The sequence below is a fragment of the Serinus canaria genome, chromosome 7 (assembly GCF_022539315.1).
Source record: "Serinus canaria isolate serCan28SL12 chromosome 7, serCan2020, whole genome shotgun sequence".
Lineage (NCBI taxonomy): Eukaryota > Metazoa > Chordata > Aves > Passeriformes > Fringillidae > Serinus > Serinus canaria.
In genome coordinates, this window is record NC_066321.1 from 7,374,695 (window position 1) to 7,399,986 (window position 25,292).

At 40.0% G+C, this 25,292-nt stretch overlaps 1 long non-coding RNA gene across 1 annotated transcript; it reads left to right on the forward strand.

The window, feature by feature from the left end:
- Positions 1 to 438: 438 nt before the first annotated feature.
- LOC127059822 (uncharacterized) lies at positions 439 to 18,008 on the forward strand. Its single transcript, XR_007777996.1, has 3 exons — positions 439 to 682; positions 16,576 to 16,668; positions 17,675 to 18,008. It is a non-coding gene; the product is annotated as an uncharacterized LOC127059822 (long non-coding RNA).
- Positions 18,009 to 25,292: the final 7,284 nt, after the last annotated feature.

Sequence of the window (25,292 nt, forward strand, 5' to 3'; positions counted from 1 at the left end):
CCTCCATGGCCATAGCTGTCTCTGATGAATATTTCTGACTAAACTTGGCCAGTTTGTGGCACGAGCTGTTTCTTGCCCCTGATCTCAGAAAAGCGTTATTTAACAGCACTGAATTCCCTAAAAATCTGCCAGGGCTGTTGATGTGAGAAAAGATCCTGAGGCCACTGAAGCACTATGATGTGCTCCTCAGAGTTTCACCACAAAATTGCTTTCCGAAATGTGATTTTCTGGGGGTGCCGGTGGCAGGGCTGAGGGTGGCATTGCTGAGGGTGGCGTGGCTGAGTACAGGGCTACCATTGCAGGGTGGTGTTGCTGAGGGTGGCGTTGCTGAGGGTGGCGTTGATGAGAGTGGCATGGCTGAGTACAGGGCTACCATTGCAGGGTGGTGTTGTTAAGGGTGGCATTGATGAGGGTGGTGTTGCTGAGGGTGGCGTTGCTGAGGGTGGCGTTGCTGTGACCGGCTGTGGGTTTGTGGCAGAGAATTCCTGTGGGAATCTCCTCACAGAGGAGCCTCACAGCCAGCACCTGCACACAAACACCCAGTCCACGGCTTGGCTAAAACATTTGACCCTTTATTCCTAAACACGACAGAAATTTAAGAGTGAGGGGAGAGCAAGAGAGCCGAATACTGGCGGCTGCCAGGAGCAAGGCCCCACAGGCCCCCACCTCCCCATCCTGTGCTGTAAGTCAATTTTTATTATGTTTTTCACTTTTCCTTTCAGTGTTTTTAATTATTTGATGATTCACAGCCTCCCTTTTCTCAAGGAACTGAGTTTAGGGAAGGAACATTTCTTTCACAGCCACACCAGGGCCTGAGGGGAACTCAGGGATGTCCTTGCCTGGCTGTCCCTCAGGGTGAGGACCTGGTCATACCCAGGGCCAAAAGTGACATTTTTCAGCTCTACCCCTTCTTTCAGGTGGATCTCTATGTTATAGCAAAGCTTGCTAGTCTTGGTGGAGGCAATTGCTTCAAGCTTGCTCAACTTCTTGCCAAATTGCACACACTGGAGTGTTTCTTACTAATGATAGTCCATATTCCCAACAAAAAAATGAAAGGCCACCAAAAATTTGAGAATACCTTTGTCAGTCAAAGATGCTTTTCCATAATTATAAAAGATGCACAGTTAAATTGTCTGTGGGAAAAATATGGCTGAAAGGTTGAAATTAACTCTTTTGAATTTCAAGTTTTCCTGTGGGAAAATTTGAGCCTTCATTTATTTATTAATTGTATGGAATCAACCCTTTCAGATATTCCCTGTTTTTTCATGGGGAGGTTGTTACCATTATATGGAAGGAGAATGCTTGTTATCACAGCTAGTTTAATTAAACTCATAACTTTTCCTAATGTTGGATGTGGTCTAGCATCCAGACTGAGCAGTGTAAAAATTTATCATCAGTCTGGACATTTCCAGTAAAATAGCAAATGGTTTATTGAAACCATAATTATTTCTTGGCATTGGAACTGCTATTGTGAAAATCATTATAACAGCCACTGATTTCTCTATTTTAAAAACTTGCAATATTTGTTTAAAAACAAAAATGTTGTCAAAACAATTTCCCTTAAAAATCTTAGCTTTTTTTTTTTTCCTTATGGTGCTGGGGCAATTGTGGTAAAAGGAGTTTTGGTTCTGAGTGTCTGCAGTGTAGCTCCAGTTCAGCACAGACCAGGGCAGCAATTTGTTTCATACAGTTTGAGAAAACAAGACGCCATTCAAATAGAAAATAATATAGTTGGTAACAGCTTGCTAGCTTTTATACCTTTTTGGTTTTTTTAGCTGGGTAAATTTTTCTTAAATATTTTCTTTCTCTAAGTGTTCTCATCACTATCTACAAAAGAGCTCCAGCTTTGCTCAAGCTTTTGCTTTAGCTTCAGTTGTGGTCCTGTGAAGTGGGATGCTAAACAAAGTTTTGAACAGAAACCAGTGTGAAGATGTGTAACAATAAAATCAAGTTTCAGAGTCTATGAATCTAGATATAAAAGCTAAAATTACAGTTTCATTTGCTTAAGGGAAGCACAGATTTCACATTTAAGGTACCCAAAGTTTTTACTTATGCTCTTTTAAAATGAATAGAAGTGTTTCAGGCCTGCTACAATCTGAATGCCATTATCCTGTGGATGTCAATTCTGCAAACATCTCTACCTGCCACTGAGTACTGCAGGATTTAAGCACATACTGGGAGCCAGCAGGCACCTGCTGTGAGCTTTAACAACCTTGAATTGCCTTTCTATCAGTAACGTGGTGATTATGTTACCCATACCAAAATTCCCTCTTGACCATATCTTAACAGATAAATGTGTATTTTGTGCTAACTGGCTGTGATAGCAAAAGTAGCTTTCCCTGTAAGACTGCTCTTCCTTGGTGAAAATGGTGTATTCATCTAAAAGCAGTTCTAGAGAGAAAAACCTGTCATTTCCTCTTTGTGCTTTCAGAGACTGTAGATAAATGTAGCTGTAAATGCTTTTATTTTGTGATTTTAATGAAAGTGATGGCCTAGGTATCTGGACAGAGAGTCTCTGTAGCTCCTTGTGGCTGTCAAGCAGCTAGAGTTTTTCCGGTGCTGGAGCAGTCCTGGGAAGGTGGGATGTTAATGGGATTGCAATGGGAAAAGGAATTTACCACATTGCTGCAGGAAACACTTTTCCTTCTAAGGTTATTCACCAAGTAAATATTCTGCAGAAGAGATTGAGAAGACCCCACTTGTCCAGCAGGGACACAGGCAGCAGCTGTTAGATTTTCCACTGCTGAGTGGGTGCACGTGCATATAGAGGTCAGTTCCCAGTCTGCCAGGATGCAGGAATGAGAAGCACTGAGTCATCTGAAGAGACTTTCTCTGAGTTTCTTTAAAAACAGAAAGGGAGGGGAGAGAAAAAATATTGTTCCTAAGTGGTTACTTGGAATTACTTCTGGTAGGGGCCAGATTGCAATTACAGATGTGCTGGATGCAGTGTCAGCTCTCTTGACAAATTCAGCGTTTGTGCTGCTGTCCACAGTATCTATTTCACACAGCTTGAGCCATAAAGTGTTCTGGCTGTAAGATTGAGAGCAGGAGTAGAGCCTGCAGATGCTGGCAGAGCCTCGGGTTCCTGTTCCTCACGTACATTCACACTGATTGCTGTAATGAGGGGACCAAGTGGTTTTAAAATCAGGGCACCACCAATTTGCAGTTTTTCTGCAAGCCCTATGCCCTCCTGTAGAAGCAGTAAGAATTGAAGTTTATAACTTCACCTTTGCCACTCATCTGCTTTCTTTACCTTCTGAAAGAGTAATATTGATCTGAGGACATTATTATAATTTCACTATTTTCTATCATGTTTTCTAGGCATCCAATTGTTTGATTAGATTTTTTTGACCATTGCTGTGCCTGAGCAGAGAGTTTTATTGAGCTACTCTGGATGATGCTTAGTGAGCTTAGAGTTGTGCAGCATGTAGAGGCAGCAATCTTGCAGACTATATCTCTTGAATTAGATTGATTAGAATCTCACTGATTGTTATCACTTGGCCTATGTAAATAAAAAGGGTACTGGGAGCCTGAAATCTAACTTCCAACAGCAACTGGTCTTAAGGGATACCCAGAAATGTAGAGGAAAGGTAAGTTTATACTTAGTAAGTTAGGGAATTTGAACTAAACCTTGTCAGCATTGTTTATTTGATATCTTCACAGCTTCTGGGTTTCTGAAAGTCTTGTCTTGCAATTATGGTTGATCCATCCATAGGAAGAAAAAAGTCTGACTTCATAAAACTTTTTATGTGATATATTTTTTTCCTGAAAGCAGGTTTTAAGTCTTTATATGCTTAGAGGAAGAATTCTTTCTGAAAGGTCCCTCAACAATGAGAGGGCTTTTCAGGCCTCCAGAAAACAATCCCCTAAGACCAATTGTCGTGGCTGTGAACTGCTTTCTTAGGAGGAGTTGTGCATTCAGACTTGGTGTGCACCTGTGCCATGCAGTAGCTCCTCTTCTGCTCTCCTGCTTTACTCCTAGAATGGTTTGAGCAGGTTGCAAACTGACAGAGGAGGATGAGGTTGTTTGGTATCAGCCAACAGCTCACCTGTTGTTATGTGAGTTGCTGTTGTGCAATAAATAACAACTTAGAGCAAATCCAGCCTTGGTGGAATTGCAGTTGGAAAAAGGGAATGACTGGAAAGGAAATATCCATCAGAGGTGGAACAGGCCTTTCATCAAAACATTAAAGTTTGAATGCACTCAGAACCTCCAGATGGGCTGGTGCTGCTTCAGATATCTTGGGAAGGATGTGAAAAACAGAGGAGTGTTTTATAGCCTAAGACATGGGAATGGGTGAAAAATTAATCTTTACCTGATCTGGCTTTCATAGGTGTAAAATGGATGTTGGGTAGCTCAGTGCTGAGATGAAACACACTGTGCCCGGGGTGGAGGCAACTGCATGAGGCCAGGAATGCAGATTTCATACATGACTCCTCTTCACCAGGAATGGGGGGTTGGGGTTCTGCTTGTGTGCTTTTCCCCTCTGTATTGGGATCAGAAATAGTTAAATGAGCTCAACTCTCTCTGAAACTTTCACCAAGCCCTCTGTATGTGAGACTCAACAGGGCTGAATAACATGGAGAAAAACGTTCTTATTTCCTTATTATAACATGGAGGAAAATGTTCTTATTTCCTTATTAACTCCAGTCAAATGTGGAAATTAAACTCATACTTGACAAAGAAGCAAAAAACAATTCTAATTTAAAAATAAGTACCTGTGAAGCTTAAAACCACCAAAACAATGGGTTTTTTCCACCTTTTTTGTAAAGGGCTATTTGCAAGCTTCATTGCTCTGTTATCCTCAGGTTTGTCATTGTTTCTAGCCTGGATTGGGTTGAAATTGTGATATGCTGGAGCTGAATTTCCAAGTCCTCCCTTCAAGTGTCTTACCTAGTGAGACGTATCTTCTTATTGTGTATACTAACATGCAGAGTCTGACTGAAACTCAGAACATTGTTATTTCAGACATTTAGATATTTAGGATGTAATTAGAAATATGTACTAAAGTTTAATGATGTCAATGGCTTGTAATAATGGTCTGTATGGGTAGAGATGTGAAATAAAACATGTAGACTAAAAATTTTGGTTGAAAACTGTCTGACAAACAGCAGTTAGTTAGCATCTTGCTAATGCCTCATTTACCCACAAAGTCACTTCGCTTCATGGGAGCCTGTATGGTGCTGAGTTTGAATTGATGATTAAAACAGTGTTGAGAAGACATCAATATTTTAACCACTGCTGGACTGTGCTTGACTCAAGGTCTTCTGTTTCTCACAGTGGTTTTTTGGTGCCTGGCAACAAAGGGGCTTGAGATAAAGCTGAATTTTCATGAATGTGTTCAGTTGCATCTCTGAATTCTACACCATATTAATAGAGTTCAGGAATAAGAAGGTGGGAAAGTCCAGCAGCAGAGTTCTATAACTGGATTGTATTAGGGTCATCTATTTGAGCTGGGAAGAGGAATGGCCCCACAGCTGTCTGGGTTGGGATATTAAAAGTCCCAAAAGTAGGTGTAGTTTGTATTTGGCAAATAGGCATAAACAACCTGTCCCCAGACACCACTATTAGTACCTGTGGGACTCCTGGTGGTCATGGCTCTATTGTCCTGCAGCACTGACTGTGCCTTGTTCCTGGCCCTCGCCTGCTCCTGGCCCTCCTTGTGTGACTGAGAAACAGAGAGGAGATTTTCCCCAGAAGCTCTGTTAGATGTGCCTTTACTCACTTGCCTCAAGGCATTCACTTGAATTGTGAATACCTGTTAAAGGTAAATGCTTTTCTTCATATGACATCTTCTAAGTGATGGCACCTTTGTGAAGAAAGCATTGAAATAGGATCACAAGGCTGCAGAGATGCACAATGAACAAACCAAAGCTTTGTGCAAAGTGGATGGTTGCGAGGACAAAGTCTCACTGCTGGAAGTATAAAATTTTAAAAAATGCTTGTTATTTCCCTGAAGAAGCCTGATATGAATCATCTCGTTGATATTCTAATGAACTTATATGGTACAAATATTCTGATTAAATCAGAAAAAGCATAATGACATCGTTATCAGATACATTTTTGTTCTATTTAAATTCACCCATCTATCAAAAATGCTCAGTGAAATACTAGAAGGGCACTCACTGGTTGCAAAACAGATTTGTTTCAAATTCTAATGGACAGGAATTGATCTAATCATCATTAGGATTCTTGGAGAATTAAAAATGCAATGAAAACCCACTCAGAAGTCAAATGTTTGTTTTTTGGACACTGATAGTTACAAAATGTGGAGAAAAATCTTTCTCCTTACTCTGATTTTAAGATAGTTGTCTACATGTCAACTGTCTGCATAAAAAATCCCCCCAGCTTCTTCCTTGTAGCAAAGCTGTTGTTTCCTTGCTCTAGCCTTTAGAACATTTTGTTCTAGTTAGAAAAACCAAGCTTCACAGAAACCATGCTATTCCATATGAAGCTAGAACAGACCTGGGATTGTGGCCTGTCTTGAGTGAATACAGAATTTTCAGAGCATTAGTGCTGGTTTGTGATGTGAACCAGGGGCTCACCAGGGAACCCTTGGGACCCGGGTTTTGCTCCCTGGAGCTCTGATTGCTGCTGAAGCACTTTGTGAGTGGGAAGAGTCTGGGAAGTGTCTGTGAAGGAAAGGCCAGGAGAAGTGTCTGGCTGTGGAGAAGCACCCCAAATGTGCAGGGAACCTCCTGAAGGGTTGGGGTTCTGGGCAATGGTCCTCTGCTGGTGGTGGTGTTCCTCTGGGATTTCTTACTTGTGGTGCACCCAGGAAATCCTCTCTAGGAGATTTGCCTTTGATCATGTGAATTTAAACCATATTTCTATATTTTAATGGTCTTCAATAGTCTTCAGCCTGCTTTCTACAGGGTGCCCTGATATTATACACAGTAGATGGGATTTTTAGAAACCTCCTTTCCTTCTTTCCCTACTCTCTGGCCTTTCTCAGCCTCAAGTTATCTTAGTTTGTTTCCCCAGCCTAAAATGCATTTTTTTGCATTCCTGTGAAGTTAGCCTTGGCCCTCTCACACCCTTTCCTCCCAACAACAACTTTCTGCCAGGTAGATTCTCACACATTTTCACTTGTTGCCTACAACCTAATCGGTGAGTCCTTCCTTCTGCTCTCCTAAGCTGCCCAGGGTTGCTGGTGGACCTGCCTTGTCCCGCAGACAGGTTGAAGAGTGGCCCCCTGGTGAGCCAGCTCTTTTTTTGGGATGCATCCAAGCTTTCCATCAACAAGCTGAGCTGGGGTGAAGGGGGAGATTTCCAGCACGTGTGTGTGTGAAAAGCAGTGGAAAGGGAAGCAGGCAGCAGCTGAATAAAAATCAAACTCTTTGTGGTTCCCTTCTCACATCTGTGAATGCCTCAAAATATCACTGAACTTTATTCCCTCATGGCAATACTGCAGAGCAGCTGACAAACTCTGTTTGCATTTTTCAAACTGCTCTTTTAAATGCTGTGGAGAGCAGAAAACTGGTGCATAGTTGGCATCATCCTTTCTGCTGCACTCTGGTAATTCTGCTTGGCCATGATATGGCCACATGCCCACCAGAACCAATGAAAGTTCCCATTCCTACCTCATCCATAAGTGCATGGAATTCACCTGTCTAGTTTCAGGCCTGTACCTTTGTTACTCTTATCTGCCCCCTACTTCAATGCCTGTTGCACTCATTTGCAATTACATTGCATACAACTAATGTAATTACTTTGCAGATTAGTATCTAACACCTGCTCTACTTCTAATTTAAATAACTGCCTTAAAATTATTCATGAGGACAGTAATTTGCTGATTCCTCTCTTAGGGCTAATCCTTGCTTTGGCAGTACAGGTAACAGTGTCTGGTTGTATTTTTGCTTTTTTCCTTAGGACCATCCTTTCAGTTACTTATGCCTTTGTCCATCTACTAATCCTTAGACATATTTTGCTTAGAAATGTTTCAGCTGAAATTGTTGAATCACAACAAAGTCTAAGAAAAAGCCATGTATTATTGATGCTAAAAATGCTCTTACAACAATTTTAGCAGTGTTAGCAGACTTCTGGTCATTTGCAGGCAACAGGGAACTGAAAAGTTCAACCTTTTATATGAAGAGATCTACCCTAGTCAGTAGCAAGGGTGGTGCTGAAGCAAATCCCAGTTTAATCACAAACCTTCCCAGGATTTCAGTGAATTGATTTGTGCAGTGGGGTACCTGGCTCCCCTTCTGCTGTCCCAGCTGTAGGATTCATCTGACAAGATCTGAGCATGTATAAAATCACATAACAAAAGATCCAAAAGGTTTGCATGAATAGGGACACATTTTCACTAAATTAGCAAGAAACATGTCTTCATTATTCTGCTCCCTTAACCAATGTTCCTCTGCCTACCTGAAAGCATGAAAACAGAAGCTCTCAGCTAAGCACAGAAAGTATTGAATCCTTCTAAAGAAGAAAGGATATATTTTTTCAGTCTTACTTTCATCATGTCCACTTGACATTGGTTCTGAAATATTAAATGTTCATGATGTACAGATGTTGTATAACTGAGGAATTAGAGTGAAGACAAGAACAAGCCAGATTTGAGCTCCTCCTTAATTATAGACTATAATTCTAGCACTGATGTTCTTGAAGAATATACATTTATGATAATTAAAGCTCAGAAAAAATCTTCATAGTTAGAGTTTTCATCTTCACATAAGACATGATTTTGCAAGTTGCACCAATAATTTCTGGATATGCTTTTGGAAATGGCTGTGTAAGATGCAATTTTTCTTCTACTTGTAGCAATTTGGAGTAAAACAAAGTGCTGCCACTTAATTTTTTTCTGTGCCCCTTTACTGAGTTTAGGCCATTTCAAATGACATTTCCCAGGTAGCATGGGAACAAATCATCAGCAGGGCAGTCATGTTTAGCTGCTCATTAATGAAATCAGTGTTCTGAAGCATGGATTGGCAGAATGAAAAAAGCTAAAGCAATTACTAAACTCTCTGCAGAAATGTGTAGAAAATTGAGGGTCTCATTTAAATTGTTAACATCTTACCAGTGCTAGATTTCAACCCAAGAAACAATTAATTTGATTATCTGCCATACATACTAATTATAATGATGATGAAACAGTTGAGAATGGACTTCTTATTTAGTGGGAAAAAGACATAGGAAAGTAATGTAATATGCAGTTGCTAGTGCATTGAATTGCTTTCCCTCTTGAGCATCACTTGCCCCTCTTGGTGGGAGGGAGAGGAGCAAGGGGAGGACACACAGGAGATGCCACAGGGCTGCACTGAGGCTGGGCCTCAGTCACTGTCACTGGTGGTGGTCTCAGAGCAGCAGGACCACGAGCCTTTCCCGCATGGGGGAGTTTCCTGCTCACCAGCTACCAGCCCAAAGTCCCTTCCAGAAGAGCGGGGTTGGCAATACTAATGTCTCACACCACAGCAGCCAAGTCATTAATTTTCTGATTAACAGCAGTTCTTACAAAAAGAGACTAAACTGTGCATTGCTCTAAACATAAATCTCATGCAGTGGCACTAAATTGGGTAAGAACAAGTAAAACAGCCCAACTGAAGCTCATACTTGCTAACAGGCCATTTAGATAGGCAGCCCATAACTTCTGAGCAGCCTGAAATAAATCTGTGGTGTGTATAGTTTCCAAAATGCCTACATTATCTATTGCTTAATCAGTGGTTGTGTAAGAAATCACTGTGGTTATCGGAGCATAGGAAACAGCTTTACTGCTTCCATTAAGAAGTACTATTATGCTATAGCAACGCATTATCTTAATAAATCATTTGTACTGGGAATATATTTGTCAGATTTCAAACAGATTGTGTAATTATCACATAATTTTATTTCAAGGGTTCATAACAGGGAATTAGATATGACATTTGGTAATATAAACAGTGCACTTGACTCGAATAGCAGTTAGCCATAAATGTTTAAAGAAGTTGGCTCTAAAGGTGCTTTGACAATAGGTTCTTAGAATTCATATTGTGCATATGACATGTATAACGGCAGCTTGTGAGACATTGGACCAGTGAGGGCACGTGACAAATGTTGTGAAGTGAGCACAAGTGCTTTGCAGTGTCAGAGCTGCCAAAGTGTTGTCCACAACACTTCTAGTGGAAAAAGTTATGAGGCAAAAGGAAGCTAGGAAAGATAGAACACTAATAAAACTTCCTATATTTGTTACAGAGAACCTCTTAAATGTGGAATATTCAGAAATGTGAGAGGTAATGGACCGGTAGCACAGTGTCAGTGTTAATGATATCTGTCAATGTATTAATTTTCTTTTGTACCTGGAACATGTTTTGAGAAATACATCACTGGTCTTGCAAAAGAACTAGTGATTTGTCATGTCTAGCTGTATGACATGTGCTGTGAAACTGAGCAGTGTCCAGAATCTTTTCTGCTGTGAATATTAGCGGCTCCAGTATATTAAGGAGCTCTAATATGGCATATGGGGTCTTGCAATTTCACTTATTTCCTGAAGTTTAGAAGGCTGATTTCATAATGACTCAATTTGCTCTTCTGCAAAGTGAATGTGAAATCCTCTGCCTCCTGTGGTGCCCAGAGAAGCCAAACTAAGCAAAGTCTTCTGATAACTGCAGCATAAATGCAGTCTTGTTTTCACAATGCAGCAATGCTGTGTGGCAGGCTGACAAAGGAAAAGTTATGTCTGGAAACAGTGAGCACCTTCCCCAGCTCCCAAGCCAACTATAAGGCTGGAAATCCACACTTATTACCAAGCACATCCTGCTTTCTGATGATTGTATTTCATTCCTAAGTCAGAATGTGCAATCTTTCCAAAGTAAATTTCCTCATCCTATTCTCCCAGTAGTCCTTTAAATCTGTGATCCATAACCAGGGAGCTGCTATCTCTGAAATTGATATGTTTTTCTGAAATGTTATGATGAATTGGGTATTTTTTTAATAATCCTAAAATAGGGATGGATATCAAAACAGAGATCTGTTGTTGCACTGAACTCACTGGAGTGACAGCAGGGTGCAAATAAAAATAACCATTATTAAGCCTTTTTCTAGATAAGTTTTGCTTGTAAAATCTGGCCTTCACACTTCTGAACCCTCAGAATTTAAAATTTAAATAGTATTGACCTAAATTATTACTACAGTTTTATGAAATACAGCTCTAACAGAAAAGGCTTTTCCTCTTTCACCTTTAGAGAGATTTTAATATCTTAAGTTATGATAAAAGAGTAGTGCATTGAGTAGCTGAATATTCCAAATACCGACATCTGAGGAGAGGGCACTTTGGCAGTGGTGTTCTGGACTGCTTGCTTTTCACTCTGTCCCAGCCTGATCTTACCTAGTCTTAACTTGCAGGGCAGGATTTCTGCTGCTATATGTTGCATATGATGCATATGAAAATACTGGGAAGTACACGTATCTCTCTCTGTCTCTGACTTTGGGAATTATTTGGGCAGTTTTTGTTATTCAGAAATGCAGATCATAGCTGGCTGCTGCTGAGGCTTTTGGTAGTTGTTTACCCTAGGCAACTTGTTTTTACTTCTGTCACTGTCAATTACTGCAAAATCCATTATCTTTGTGATTAACAAGTGGGCTTTATTTCCATCTAAAGGCTGTGGCAAGGAACTTGAGAGTTTAGCAAATTGGGTTGATTACAGAGGTGACACATGGGTGATGTCCTTGACACCAATATACAGATTGTGATACTGCCAAGCCCTTTATGTCTGATTAACTGAACAAAGGCCTTTTGAGAAACAGTGTATCCTGAAGGCACTACAACTTGCATTTTTAATATATGGTTTCAATCACCTCTCTGGAAAGATGGTTAGTATTTTATTTTTAAAAAGCAAGTAATAGACAACTTGATGGCACAAGTTTTAAGTGAAATTGCTGCAGGCTAATGAGAAACAAGCTATGACTGCATAACAGGTCATTCTATGTTTTCAAACTTCTATTGCATTTAATTTTACATAAAATTCCACAGCAGTTAGTAATCCTCTGTCTTCCAGGAATAACCAGGGGGCAAAAGTAACTCATGAAACCAAGGTTTAAAAGCAGTGAATTCAGAAGAAGCTTGACAGCCCTAATTAAGGAATACAACAAATAAAACTACTGTAAGAAAAATGTGTAGTAACATGCAAACCAGATCACAAACAGTATCTGTCCTGGGAATCTAAAATATGAAGAAAAACTAGTGGTTGGATCTCAGTATCACTTCTACAATATTCTTAGTTAATACCAGCCTGATAGAGATAAACCTTTCCCAATCTCATGGAAAATCTTTATTCAGTGCACTCCATGTGTGTGGAAGATCAGACAGCTACAGAAGCTGAGCTGGGTAGCACTGCCAGCCTCTTGGCCATGGTACAGTGGAAGCTGTGGGAGAGATAAACTCAAGGCAAGTACAAAAGTGAAGACATCATGTCTGGTCACTCTGACTGCTCTGACAAGAGAAGATGTAACAAGGACTTGATAACCAAAGAGATTGTGTTGCTACGGGAACAGGGGCAAAGGGGTCTGAGTGGAAAATTTTGTATGGAACATAGAGAACTATAAATGCTGGTGACCAGTGTTATAAACTGGCTTTGCTTGCACAGCATGGTCCATGTCTCTCAATCCCCACACATGTGAACTGCAGTGTGGGAGCAGGAAAAAATATTGCAGTCCTGAACACTTCCTTTGTTACCTAACCAGGGAGGAAGCACTTGAGTTACCACTACAGGAAATTGGTGTTTCCACCCAGTTTTGGATTGAAACTGCCACATCATTCCATCATGTCTTAATGCTGTCCCTGTTTCCAATGTGCCAGCTGTTGTTTCAGACAGCCCTTGCCACCTTCCAAATGCCAGAGCCATGCTGATCCCATCCCCTGGGTGACACCAGCTCAGTCAGGTATGAGATGGTCCCTGTGTCTGAAGCTGCTTGAGTGTGGAGGGGGCTTTTCCCCAGCCCCTCCTGTCTTTCTGCTAAAAGCTTTAGCCCATGCTGGCTCACATTCTGACAAACATGGCTCTCTGTCTGGAGAGCAGCCAGCCCAAGGGACCAGAGCCAGGGTCAGCCACGCTGGGAAGGGCTTGTGTGCAGTGTTAGCACAGACAGCACTAGCTGGTGAGGACGAGTGAAGGGAACCAGGTTTCATGTCAAACTTGGCTATGCTGGGTCACTAAAAGGGACTGTATCTCTTCTGTCTGACAAGTGTGGAGCTATAACATTCCACATTCCACAGTACTTCTTATCCTGCTTTATTTCCAGGTATTTATCAAACCATGGGTAGGATTTTGTAGTGTATAGAAGGTAAAGGACAGAAAGTGCAGCCTAGGGAGAGGGATTAAAATGTCTTTGAGTGTTCAGCCACACTGATTATACACTGTGGTAGGGCTGTGTGTCTTGGGCCACCACTGCCCCCTGAGAGCAGAGCTTCAGAAGCTGCTCACTCCTGCCTTGGCCTTTCCAGAAGTGCATTCCCAGCACATCCCTGGGTTACAGTTTGTTAGAGAGTGGCCTGTGAAGAGCCTCTGCAGAGCTTGTACTAGGGCTGCTCTGAGCAGCCCTAGTACTTTTATGTGTTATTCAGAGACTACCTGAGAATGGCAAAGAGCTTGCCTTTTCTAAGTATGCACAGTGCATAAATAATGCATGTCCCTGCACAGCAGAGCTGGGGAAAATGTTTGCAGGACTTCAGGACCTGAGGGATATTGGTATGAAAGACACTAACCTATACATTTAATTGTAGTGTTTTGCTTCAGTTTTTACTGATTTTGACATACATGGAGAGCAGGGAACTTTAACATCTGCATTATTTTGGCCTTCCTGGGCAAGATCAATATTTTATGCATTTATTTGGATTACTTTATAAAAAATCCAACACTATGCATGCTTTTGAAAAATCTCTGAAATCAAATAAAGACCAGACCTTTATTAATTCTTCTTTAATACTACCCTAAATCAAATAGCTCTCTACAAACAAATGCATCAAAATAGTTCCCAAAACTGCTGTTCAGTTTTCCACCACTCTAGTCTGTTTTAGGGCAGTGGTGTAAATCTACATTTGCCCTTAAAGTGCCAAGTGGCCAAGAGTGCTTTGAAGGTTTATTAGTCTCTGGTTCATAAGGGAGTGAGTAAATATAAATTTCAAATGTCAAGGACTCTAAAGGAGAACATTTGGCTTTTTTCATACTGAAAATGCTCAGTTGATGAGCTCGACTGCAGCCCCAGTAGTTGTCCTACCAGGAAATAGAGATGTGTGAGGGTAAGCTAGGGTTTTGATAAAACCAAAATCTTTAGTCATTTAGGAACCTGCAGGAAACAGACTCATACTTCTTATCAGGAAACAGACTCACACTTCTTATAGGTGGGTCACCAAGTTCTCCAAGGCCAGTCCTACAAAATTTAATATAGACTGGTTTTTTAGACTTTAAAGGCCCATGTGTTTATTTTACTTGGTCTTCCTTTGTGAGAAGAGGTGCCAGGCCTTCAGGTGACCTCAGCTGGGAGCAGCTTGCCTTGGCTATGATAGCTACTTGGTCTTCCAGCAGCAACCATATCAGGAGCCCAGAAGGCATTTTTTTAACTTGTCCTTTAGAAATGGGCAGGGCTTGATTTCCCTTATTACCAGGATAAGGTCATCTAGCAGCCTGTCTGTGCCATGGAAAAGCTATTAAGTGGATTAGCAAGGGTAAGGAAAGCACTGGATCTCACTAGAACTTCTACAATATTCTTAATTAAAACCAGAGTATACTCAGCCTAATCTTAACTCATATTTGCTTTGGTACTTTCATTTAGAGGGATAATGAGAGAGATGTGCAGGAATATTTCGTTTGCAAAGAAGACAGTTGTGTTATCACAGCAATGACAATGCAAGGGACAATGGCAAGGGAATAACAACAACAGTGCCTGAGTGGCAGAGGATGCTCTGGAAAAATAAGGGGTTTTGTCTCTGATTGGGGGTGAATGTTTGAACCTAGATTTGCTAAGAATCCAAAACATTTTTGCCAAGTGCTGGAATAAAGAAAACTCAATGTTGCCTTTGCATATTTGCAGCCTTGCAAGAAGGCTGTGTAGCTGTGCCTGCTCAGCCCCAGGCAGCTGCTGGCCAGCCTCTCGTGGGTATAAAGGGCAGCTAACACTGGGCTGGGATATTTCTCCTCTCAGATTATGTGCTACAAGCAGGAAGCCACTATGGGATGAGCAAGTTCCTGCACTACCCACGTAGGAGGCAATGGGGATAGGCAGAGAACAAGTTTTTGTGTTCCTACTTCCTTGTCTCTACCAACAGCAGAGGTGTAAAACCCCATCTTTTCTCTTGACCTGCCTCTTACAGTAACTGAAGTTTTTGCAAGTAAATGTCCATGAAAGCTCTGTCAACAATCATACTGGAATTTAAATAAGAAAATACTAAATATTTTTTTCCAGAAAAGAATTGGCCCTAGTAAATCACAGAACTAATATTAAATAACAAGTTTTTGTCAGATTACACTCAAAGAAGATATTTTGTACATAATCATGAACTATCATTACCCCATTTCTCTTATTTGTGTTTAGAGAAACATTTTGGACCTAGGGCTTAGTCAGGTGTTTGGGACATGGACTTTGTGTTAAAAGGAATATTTTTGGCAAATTTTAGTCTCCTTTGATTGTGGTCCTGGTAATGGAGGAGGTTCCTCAGAGGGGGAAATTGGAGGAATACGTTCCCCCATTTCTTGCTGTGCCCTCACCCAAGCATGTGAAACATTGTCACAGACCAAGGCGGGTTTTACAGAAGCCCTTTGTAACACTGTAAAAACTACTGCAGCGCTTGGTCTGGATACCTCCTAAAGGACTTTAGGCATTGAAGTGGAATGTTGAAAATCTGAAAAGTCACCACAGACCAGAGAGAGGAGAGACTGGAGTGACTACACTGACGTTGTTGGGATCTGAACTGGCTCTTGAACATTACATGAGCCTCTTCCACAACGACAAGAAGTCTTCTCTCTGCAAAGGCAGTAATTGATATCAAAGCTGTCTGTGCCATTTTGTTAGTTTGGAAGGCAATACTGCCACTATTATCTCTGCCACAATCTCTTGGAAAACTAAATGAGTTTATTGTAATTGCTGATTCTGAACATTGGTGGATTTTCTTCAACACTTTAGAGAGAACAGGATGTCACAAACTTCCAGGCCCTTTCTTTGAACTACTTACTCATTTTTGTTCAAGACAATGAACAAGGTATGACTTGGTCATTCTAATTTTTGGTCTGTATTTCAAGTTAGGTGGAGACAATTCATCTTGCAATTAGAGTACAGTATTTGCTGTGACTGTAAAGGCAAAATTTAATGATTTTCCATGTGTTACAAGTGGACCAATAAGCATATACTTTGTGATATATGAAGCATATTTCAGTTCTTGTGTAACTTGCCAAAGTAGGAAAAAAAGTTAGGTGTCCTTATTTGCTGTTGGAGCAGTCAGTTCTAGACTTGTTAGGAGATGTTCCCATTTTAAAAATCAGAGCTTAAGTTCCCCTGGTTTGCATTCCCAGTATCATGTGTCTCAGTCATGTTTAACATATGGACATTGTGTGTGTACAGCAGCTCCCACACAGTGTGTCTCAGTGCCATTTTTTTCCTTCCAGTGATGATGGTGATGATGAGAGGCCCAGTGCAATTAGAAGGAACATCTTTGCTTTGTGGGATCTGACACTGCTTTTAAAGGATGATTTTTACAGGTACAGTCTTGTTCCATATACCCAGAGAATGCAATATGAGCTGTCTGCAGGGTTTTCTTTCTGTTACATTGTAATATGTATTTAGAAGCACTTGCCTTAGTGAAGGTAGAAGAATTTTGGGTAAATATGTTTATCAAAATAAATTATAGATAAAAATACCCAGAATATTGCTTCTAACTCCATTGACTCAAAAAAAAACCCCAAAAAAGCTTTTTGGATGTATTTGTTTTGAAGTAGATAGGAGTAAACAGACTAAAAGCTTTTATTAACTCAGTCTATACAAAGAGTTGGTAATGCAAGAATTGAACAGATTGCTCAGGGATGTATAATACAATAGAATTGTGTTCAAAATACATCTTGAAGAGAAACAGGTGCAAAGATATAAGATTATGGATGAAGATGAAACTTTAAACGATGGCAGCTTCTTACAAGAAGCAGCTTATGCTGAATTTCTACTCATCTAATGATAGATATTCTCAGGTTGGAGTCTGTGTGTTTGCACTGTCTGCACTGTGGAGCAGTATTTGCTGTTGATGAAAAACAACTCCTTCCACAAACACTGGGAGGGGAAAAAACAAAATTATGAGATTAAGATGAATTATGCCATAGAATTTACAGAAGTACTTATTAAATTTGGTAATGAATGAGATTTGTCAATAGTTAAAATTTGTTTCCTAAAATCATCCATAGTTTCTTGGCAAGATGGAATTGGACAGCAGTTCCAGGTTTGGAAGTTGTGTTTGATGCTGTCACAATGGCACCAACAGTGCATGTTTGCAATTGAAGAAAAACCATTACAATATTTATCCAGTCAAATGTTTCATCTGATTTGTGCTAATCAAGCCAGCAAGGGGGAATTAGGAAGAGGTGGTTAAAAGGTTATAAAGTTTCATTTAGAATGAAATGCATCCAGAAAATACATCAAAAGAAATACTGAGATTTCATTTGGGAAAAAGCTTGCAGCAAATAATTAATTTCTTATACACTTAATTTTCTCTTTCTACAGCAGAATCTCTCAAAAGATTTTGGAGTCCTTGTCTCTTTCAGTGCAATAAATTAAGCTGTATTTTGCATCACTGGGACATTTCTTCTGGAATGTGAATTCTTTTACCTTTTGGATTGTTGCTTTCTCTATCCAGCGATTTTGCAGCTTTGCAAATGTTGTTGAAGGTCCTCCTGCACTCCTGTGCAGAATGACTCCCCTGCAAACAGCTGCATTACTGAATGACTCAATCTCTGAAAACGGTGGGGTTTTTTGTAAATGTTTCTTAAATTACCTAGCAAAACACAAAGATGAATAAGAGGTAAGTGAGGCATGTACCCTTTATTCCTGCAGTGAAAGCAGCTGGTTATAGATTTAAGAAAATGAGGAGTTGTGTTTTGCTTCTCAGTCCCTGTTACTACTGAGTAAATGACTCCATCCAATTAAAGTGTAATGTGTTGACTTTATTATGTGATGGCAGATTGTGCTTATGCTCTAACAACCACTGTAGCTCACCAGAAAACAGGTGTGCTTAAAGCATGATAATGCTTTGTTCAGACCAACAGTGCAAGTAAAGTTGCTTTCTCACTGTGCATATTATGGGAAATGTCTTAAAAGCCTCTTCCCCTTGGCTGCCTGCACTCACATTGCCTCCAGTAGGAGCTTTGCCATTGACTTTACAGGCAGCAGGCAGAGGTCAACAGCAAGCCCTTCTCCAAAGGGACATCTGTGTGACACCAAGGGGCACTTGGAGCCAGGACAGTATTACTGCTGAGCCTTGGACGGGGCTTCACAAGGAGCTGGCTCAGTTCCCTGCTCTGGGGGAGATTTGCCTCCTTCACCTTGCTCAGGATTAAGTTCTCTGTCAAGTGGGGTTAAGTCTTTTTCCTCTCATTTGTGTGCCTGTACTTAGATCATGCTCTGAAGTGGTGTTACTGTGTCTATGTGAGCTGCTGGATCTTTTTTCCCAGATGTGACAGAGGCTTGGTTGTAACGTAGAGTGCTCTTAAGCCCAACTAATCAAAGCATCCATCTTCAGAAATCTCTAAAGTTCTCCAGATATTAGCCTATGTCCCTATGGTACACATTAACATTTAAGAAGTCATGAATGCTATTCACAAATATGTGCTCAGTTACTGTGTGAGTGTGCCACTTCCTGAATTTGACAACATGCACTGTACTTCATCAGATAATGAAGTTGCATCTGCAATTTATAAAAGCGAGTACTTGAAAGAAACTAATTTCTACAGTTGTTTAAATACAAATTAATTTTGATCAGATAATTGGCTCTAAAAAGTACCTCTTGGAGATAGCATGTGAGTCCAAGTGGGTACTCCCTCATCCAAGTGGACACCCACTCATCCAAATCTCTGCAGTATAATCAGATCAGAAACTTCCATATATGTCAAGATTTTATCCTGCTCCCTGAATGCCATTGCAAATATTTCCCAAATTCATTGGATATTTACATGAAGCTGGAAAAAAATATCTTCAAAAGAACAGTTTCAAAGCCAGATTTTTCTCTTTCTCTTCCTAATCAATACAAAATCTTGTTCTCAAATCAGAGCTAAAACCTCAGCAGAAGTTCAAAAGGAATAGTCATGGTGTGTAGAAGAAGGATTCAGCCCTGCGAGAGGCTCAGAGGCTTTGATGGGAACTGTGGGAGCACTCTGCTGCAAAATATTACCTTTTCTCATGTTGGTCTTAAACTGCTCATGCTTCCTCAAAAAAAACAGGTCATCCTCTGTCAGGGTGCAGGAATTTTAACTCTGTCAGCAAGTGCTACAGCAGGATCTGAGTGTCAGGAAAGCTGGGGGATGTGAAACCATCCCATTAAGCTGCAGGTCAGGAGCATGCATTGTCACTTATGTTTGTCTGAGCACCATCTCCAGAGCTGGTGTCTCTCTGCTGAGGGAAATTCTGGCTTGAGGGAATTATTTTATTGACTCTGTGGGCCAGTGAAGACTGTGGAATACACCAGGAGCTGATAAGGTGCTGGTGTAGCTGGGAACCTGCACTCCTGTTTGCTCAGGGCTGTGCCAGGAATCAGCTGGGAATGGGAGCAGGGGTCTGGAGGTGCCACTCGGGTCTGTGGCACCTCATCACCCATCACCCAGCACCTGGCAGGACAGATCTCTGCACCTCTGCATGGCTGCTCTGCACCAAGCCTTTAGAAATCTGGGCCACTTCCTCTAAGGGGGTTGACAAAAACAAATGTTTAGCTTCTGTTTGATTCTTAGGCTTGCTACAGACTGATTTATGTGTATTGTCTTGTGTAGGGAAGCTTTTAAGAAATTTTCAAGAAATCTTGGTGGTATAACTGGTATTCACTAAGCTAGACAAATTTAGGAATCTAGTTTTTAATGTAGATTCAAGCCACTAAAGTTTTTTTAAAAGTTTTTTTATTCAAGTGTTGTGTTTGAAAAAGATCAATGAGATATAAATTATCATAACTCCAATTCAAAAACAAAGTCCAAAATTAATTTATTATATGTTCTGCTCCTAGGTGGTTTAGTTAAGTAAACTTTCATTATTTCAACTACTGTAATATTTGAATAGAACTTGTAAGACATTATGTATTCATGACTTTGTTTTAAATATATGACCAGCAACTTATTAATATTTCTGAGTTGAAATGTACTTAATCACTTGTGTTGCATTATGAATCACCCAGTTCTTTCCTGTAAGTTCCCATGGCAGAGAAGGATGCTCAGGGACTACTAATGGTACTAAGAGATGTAAAAAATCAGAGTACAGAGCATTTCTTCAAATTTTGCACAGATTCAAATGAAATATTCTCTATTCCTTCCAGGTCATTAGTTTAAAAGGTCCTTAAGTTAGGATAACTGTGTTAGTCAAGAGAAGGCTGTATTAAGCAATTTGAAAATTGAATTTTTTATCAGTTTTATGAAGATTGCTTCAAGGGTGTGGAATTTTTAATAACTTTCTTTCATGTTGAACTGCCTGCTGCAGCCTTCATGGGGAAATAGAAGGAGCTGGAGATGAAATGAGTGCTAACATGTCTGCTTCCTGGCTTTACCTTAGCAATTTTATAACTGGCAAGAAACACAAAATCCCTTTTCTGCTGTAAATCAGCAGCTTTGAAAAAAGCCCTGGGACAGTACGATGGGTTACAGTTATTCTGTACTGTACTAATGGAAAACAGAACACTAAGTTAATTGAAAGAGCAATCATGCTGTATTTCTGAAAAGTCAAGATAAAATAATGTTTCATAATGAAAGGGGAAATAAGGAATATTTCTGGCATTCGACACAGTCCAGCTTTTATCTGGGGTTCTGCTGACATTAATCTTTGCTCATAGGCTGCTAGGGTGGAAATGTGTTTCAGAGCTTACCCCGAGCCCTGTGTTTCCCATTGAGGGAGGTTTCTGAGCTCCAAGGGGGCTTTGCTGGGAGGGAGGAAAGGAGAGCAGCAAAAGAGAGCAGCAGTTCTGCTCTCAGCCCAGCTCAGCTGCAGGAACCACTGGTCCAGGCTCAGTTACAGGAACCACCGAGGCCCTGCTGCAGCCTGCTGGGCACAGGGAAGGCTCTGCTGCCCCAGGGGCGGCTCAGGCTGAAACACATCAGGGGTGCCCCTTAGCCAGGTTGGGCCACGTGTTTGGAGGCTGACAAACACTTCTGAAAGAGGAATTCCACCCTCTATTGTTTCTCCTGTTACATAAAAGGTTTGTTTCTTGTTTCTCCCAAAACACATTGTTGGGTTTAGTTATTCTGCATGTTCTGTTTAATTCTTCCACCTGCTTTTCCTTTCTGGGCATGTTGGTTTCCTTCATGTGACTTTGGTTTATGCAGTCTTAGAAACCAATGCTTCAAGGACCTACTGCTCCCCTCTGTGCTGGCTTCAGAGGGTTAGTTTTGGAACTGGCACTGCAGAATTTGCAGGGGTAATACAGCACAATATTTAATAATTTATTTAATCAGCAGATCTATTCTGGGGCATTTTGAACTCTCCCTGGTTTAAACCCATGATATTAAAGGTTTTAAAAAACAAAGTGGGGCAGGATTCATGTACAGTCTAGGAAGTGATGCTGGTTTTCTTGGTCTCAGAACCAAGCAAGTTCTCTTTCTTTCATGGTGGGCTTTCACTAATTCCTCACTCTCGACAGAGCATCAGATTCACTCTGAGAACATTAAATACAGCTCAGACCAATGCTGTTTCTCTGAAAGCTTTCTAGAGCAAGCACTTCTGTATTATATACAGGTGTATGATGCCTGGCATATCCCAAGTGTGTTCAGAGTTTGCAGTTTGCTTAATTAAAAGCGGTGGTATGAATGGTGAGGGAGCAAACAGGCAGAAATAAAACTAAACTGTCTTTGAAACAAAGGGGAAAAAAAGAAAAAAATATGGAATACGAGAGTAACCAAGGAATTGAAAACATTTTCTTAGTAGCTATAGCTGTTAAGATTTTCAAGACCACTTGTGTGCTTTGAACATTTTAAACATCGTGCAAGCAGGCATAACTGCAAATCTAAACATTCTGTCTGGCTTTGAGGATGTTGAACCTTTGATTGTCACAGAGGTGCAGCTCATAGAAGAGCAGTGATTAAAAAAGTTGGGTTTTTTCTCTTTTAGATATTTAAATAAAGAAATTGTTGCTTTTGCTACTGACTCCTGAAAACTATCTCCAGTTTCTAAATTGAAAATATGGTTTTGGAGAAGTATTCATATATTTATGGGAGAGCTGTTTTTAGTGCCAGGCAATGATGCACTCAGGCTGATTTCTCTGTATAGAAAACAGGCTTCTTAGCTCTGTTTGTGCACTGGATTTTTCCATTTTTGTGGGAAGTTGTGCCTTCCAGCTGCATCTGCTGCCATATTTTTTTTCTCCTCCAAGAGAAGCATCAAGAGCTAATTCATGTTAACATTTGAGGAATGCCATAATGAAGCCCTTATAGGCACATTCAGCTTAAATTTTAAAGGTTGTGTCTACTGGAATATCTGTAAGAGATTGAACTGCCATACAACAAATTCCAAACATCACTTTGAGAATGATTTCTAAATTAGTGTTAATGTTTCCTTGTGGCTTCTAGATGAGTTTTCATTTGAGCTCATAAAAAGTACGGTTTTCTCAGTATTGCTACCTGTGGATTTAACTTCTGATTTCAAAGACTTTCCTGCTTAACCCTGAGGAACTTTTCTTTCCTTCCCAAACAGGAGTTGCAAGAGCAGGAACACTGAATGTTTTCTCCAGAGAAAACAGATTGAAGCAAAAAAATAAAGCACAAAATGTGCTCATATTTAAAAGGGTTTCTCTGTAATGGTCTTACAGATGATTGTACATGTCATATTTTTATGTGCAGAATACATGTATTTATATACATGTATAACATTGTATGCTAAATTGGAGCTTTGGAAGTAAAAATCTTTAAAAATAGAGCTTTAGAAAAAAGAGTCTTGATGCACAGTTGTTCCATCTGTGTCTGACAAAGGAACCTTTCTGAGGTGCCAGAATAACATGCAGGTTTGTATGGGCTTTTACACTATGTATAATACTTATACATGTGTGTGTGTATATATATACTGTATATATATATATATAATATATACAAACATATTATCAAGCAAAATGTGTACTCACTCCTGCAGTTTGGTAGATGGCAGTCCTTCCTTGGGATGGATTTCCACATCTGCCTCTGAGGTAGTTTCTGAAAGTCAGAATTTTCTTGGAAAAGTACAGTAAATAACGCTGTCAGCTGAAGATTAAAACCTTTTCATAGCTTCAGAATTTTCTCAGATTTTTTACCCTCTCTGTTAGTGTGATCATCAGTGATCTATGGCAGAAATTTCTGATATCTGTTTACTTCACAATCCAAAGTGCAAAGTAAATGCTCTTATCTTTAAGATTCAGGCTGAAGAAAATACCCCAGTACAGAAATCTGATAAGAAACTGACCCTTGAAGTTCACAATGCCAAAGGCAGAATGTGATGACAGGTTTTTTCCTTTTGTTGATTATTGGCTGACACTGAATAAATACTCTGCATTTGCCATTTGCAGCTCAACAGTAGATTAATGTTCTGAGCAATAGAAATTTGACTGGGAAAGAGAATTTGATTGCTCACCCTACAAGAGACCCCACTGCTGGAGCTCAATGAAGCCTGAACCACTATGGGCTTAGATTTGAAAACCATCACTCCTTTTCAGGAATCTCCTTTAGTTTTACCCCCTCTCCCTGGAAATTTAGCAAGGCTTTCCTACTCTAAGGCTGGAAAGCAGATAAAGAGAAGGCAGATCTCTAGTTACTACCTGCAGGAAAAAGAAAAGATCAGGTATTGAAGTTCTTGTGAGAAACCTGGTCTTGGAAGGTTTTTCCTCACTGCTTAAGTGTCAAAGGGTTTGGATAACAAGAGAAACATCAGACTTAAAACTTTAATGTCTCTTTCATCCTGTCAGCTTAGGAAACCAAAGACACTTGAGTGTTTCTTGCTCCACGCTCATGCTTAGGATACTAGCCAGGAAGAAAAAAGGTGGAAAATTTTGGACTAACTCAACAAAGCATTGGAAGTTCTTATACAGGGTTTCTATCCTCTCCTTGGAGAGGTCCTGCTACTTTTCTAGTTTAAGAAGCATTGAAGACATGGATTTATACTTCCTTCCTATCCCAAACTAGCTTACATTTTTAAGCTATTTGACATAAAATCAAAGGTTTTTAGGCCTATTGAAAAATAACTTTGTTGCCTACTTTGTAGTTTAGACTTTGATACCTTTTGGAAAGGCTGTTGGATTTTTCCTTTTCTTCTTGGACTTCTCAGTCATAGAAACAGAAAGCGCTGAGAATGTGAAATAGTCTGGAAATGTTTGCTCTTCCATCAAGAAACACAACATGTCCTTTCAAAGCTTAATTGAGCAGCACAAAGCTAATTAGCTGTCCAAAGACAGGGCATTTAATGCACAATCCAGCATTAATTTGTTCTACAGACTGAGCTTATCTCATATATAAATGCCTTTGCCCTGTGGCTTTCCAAACAGCTGCAATATAAAAAAAAGACTGATAACTCTGTCATGTAAATGTTGCTTGCTTCCTTCACTTGTGCATAAATATTGAACTGCATGTGAATTGTAACTGGAAAGTTTTCACGGTCACAATGAAAAAATAATTTGTATTTTTATTCCCTTGTAGCTGGGAATAATGTTATCACTCTGGGAAGCAAAAGCCATCATTTGAGGTTTGTGGTAGATTATCATTTACAACCTGTTAACCTAATGTGTAATTTAGATGGTATATTGAATAAATAGTTTCACAGCTTTTTGTGGGTAGTAAATAATTGCCTTATCGCTTTCTCTTTATTGTAAAATTCCTAAATATATTTGTTAAGCTATTAAAACACAGAGGAATTGCTGCAGTTTATAAGAAGGAAATTTTGTGTTGTTAATCTTTGAAGCATACAGCATCATTTTCAGAGGCTATTTAACAATTTCTCTCCTTTCTCCATCTCCAGTAAAAAACCCGTGATTTTCTTAGGATTTGCAATGAATGAGTTCATGAAGGATGACTTTTCATGCCCAAATACTAAAGCCTATAATGTTACCGCGGGTGTCTTGCTGAATTCATTGTTCTACAAATGTTTGCAATCAATCTCTCCTCTTCTTAATACCAGTTGATTCTTTTGTACATTACACTGT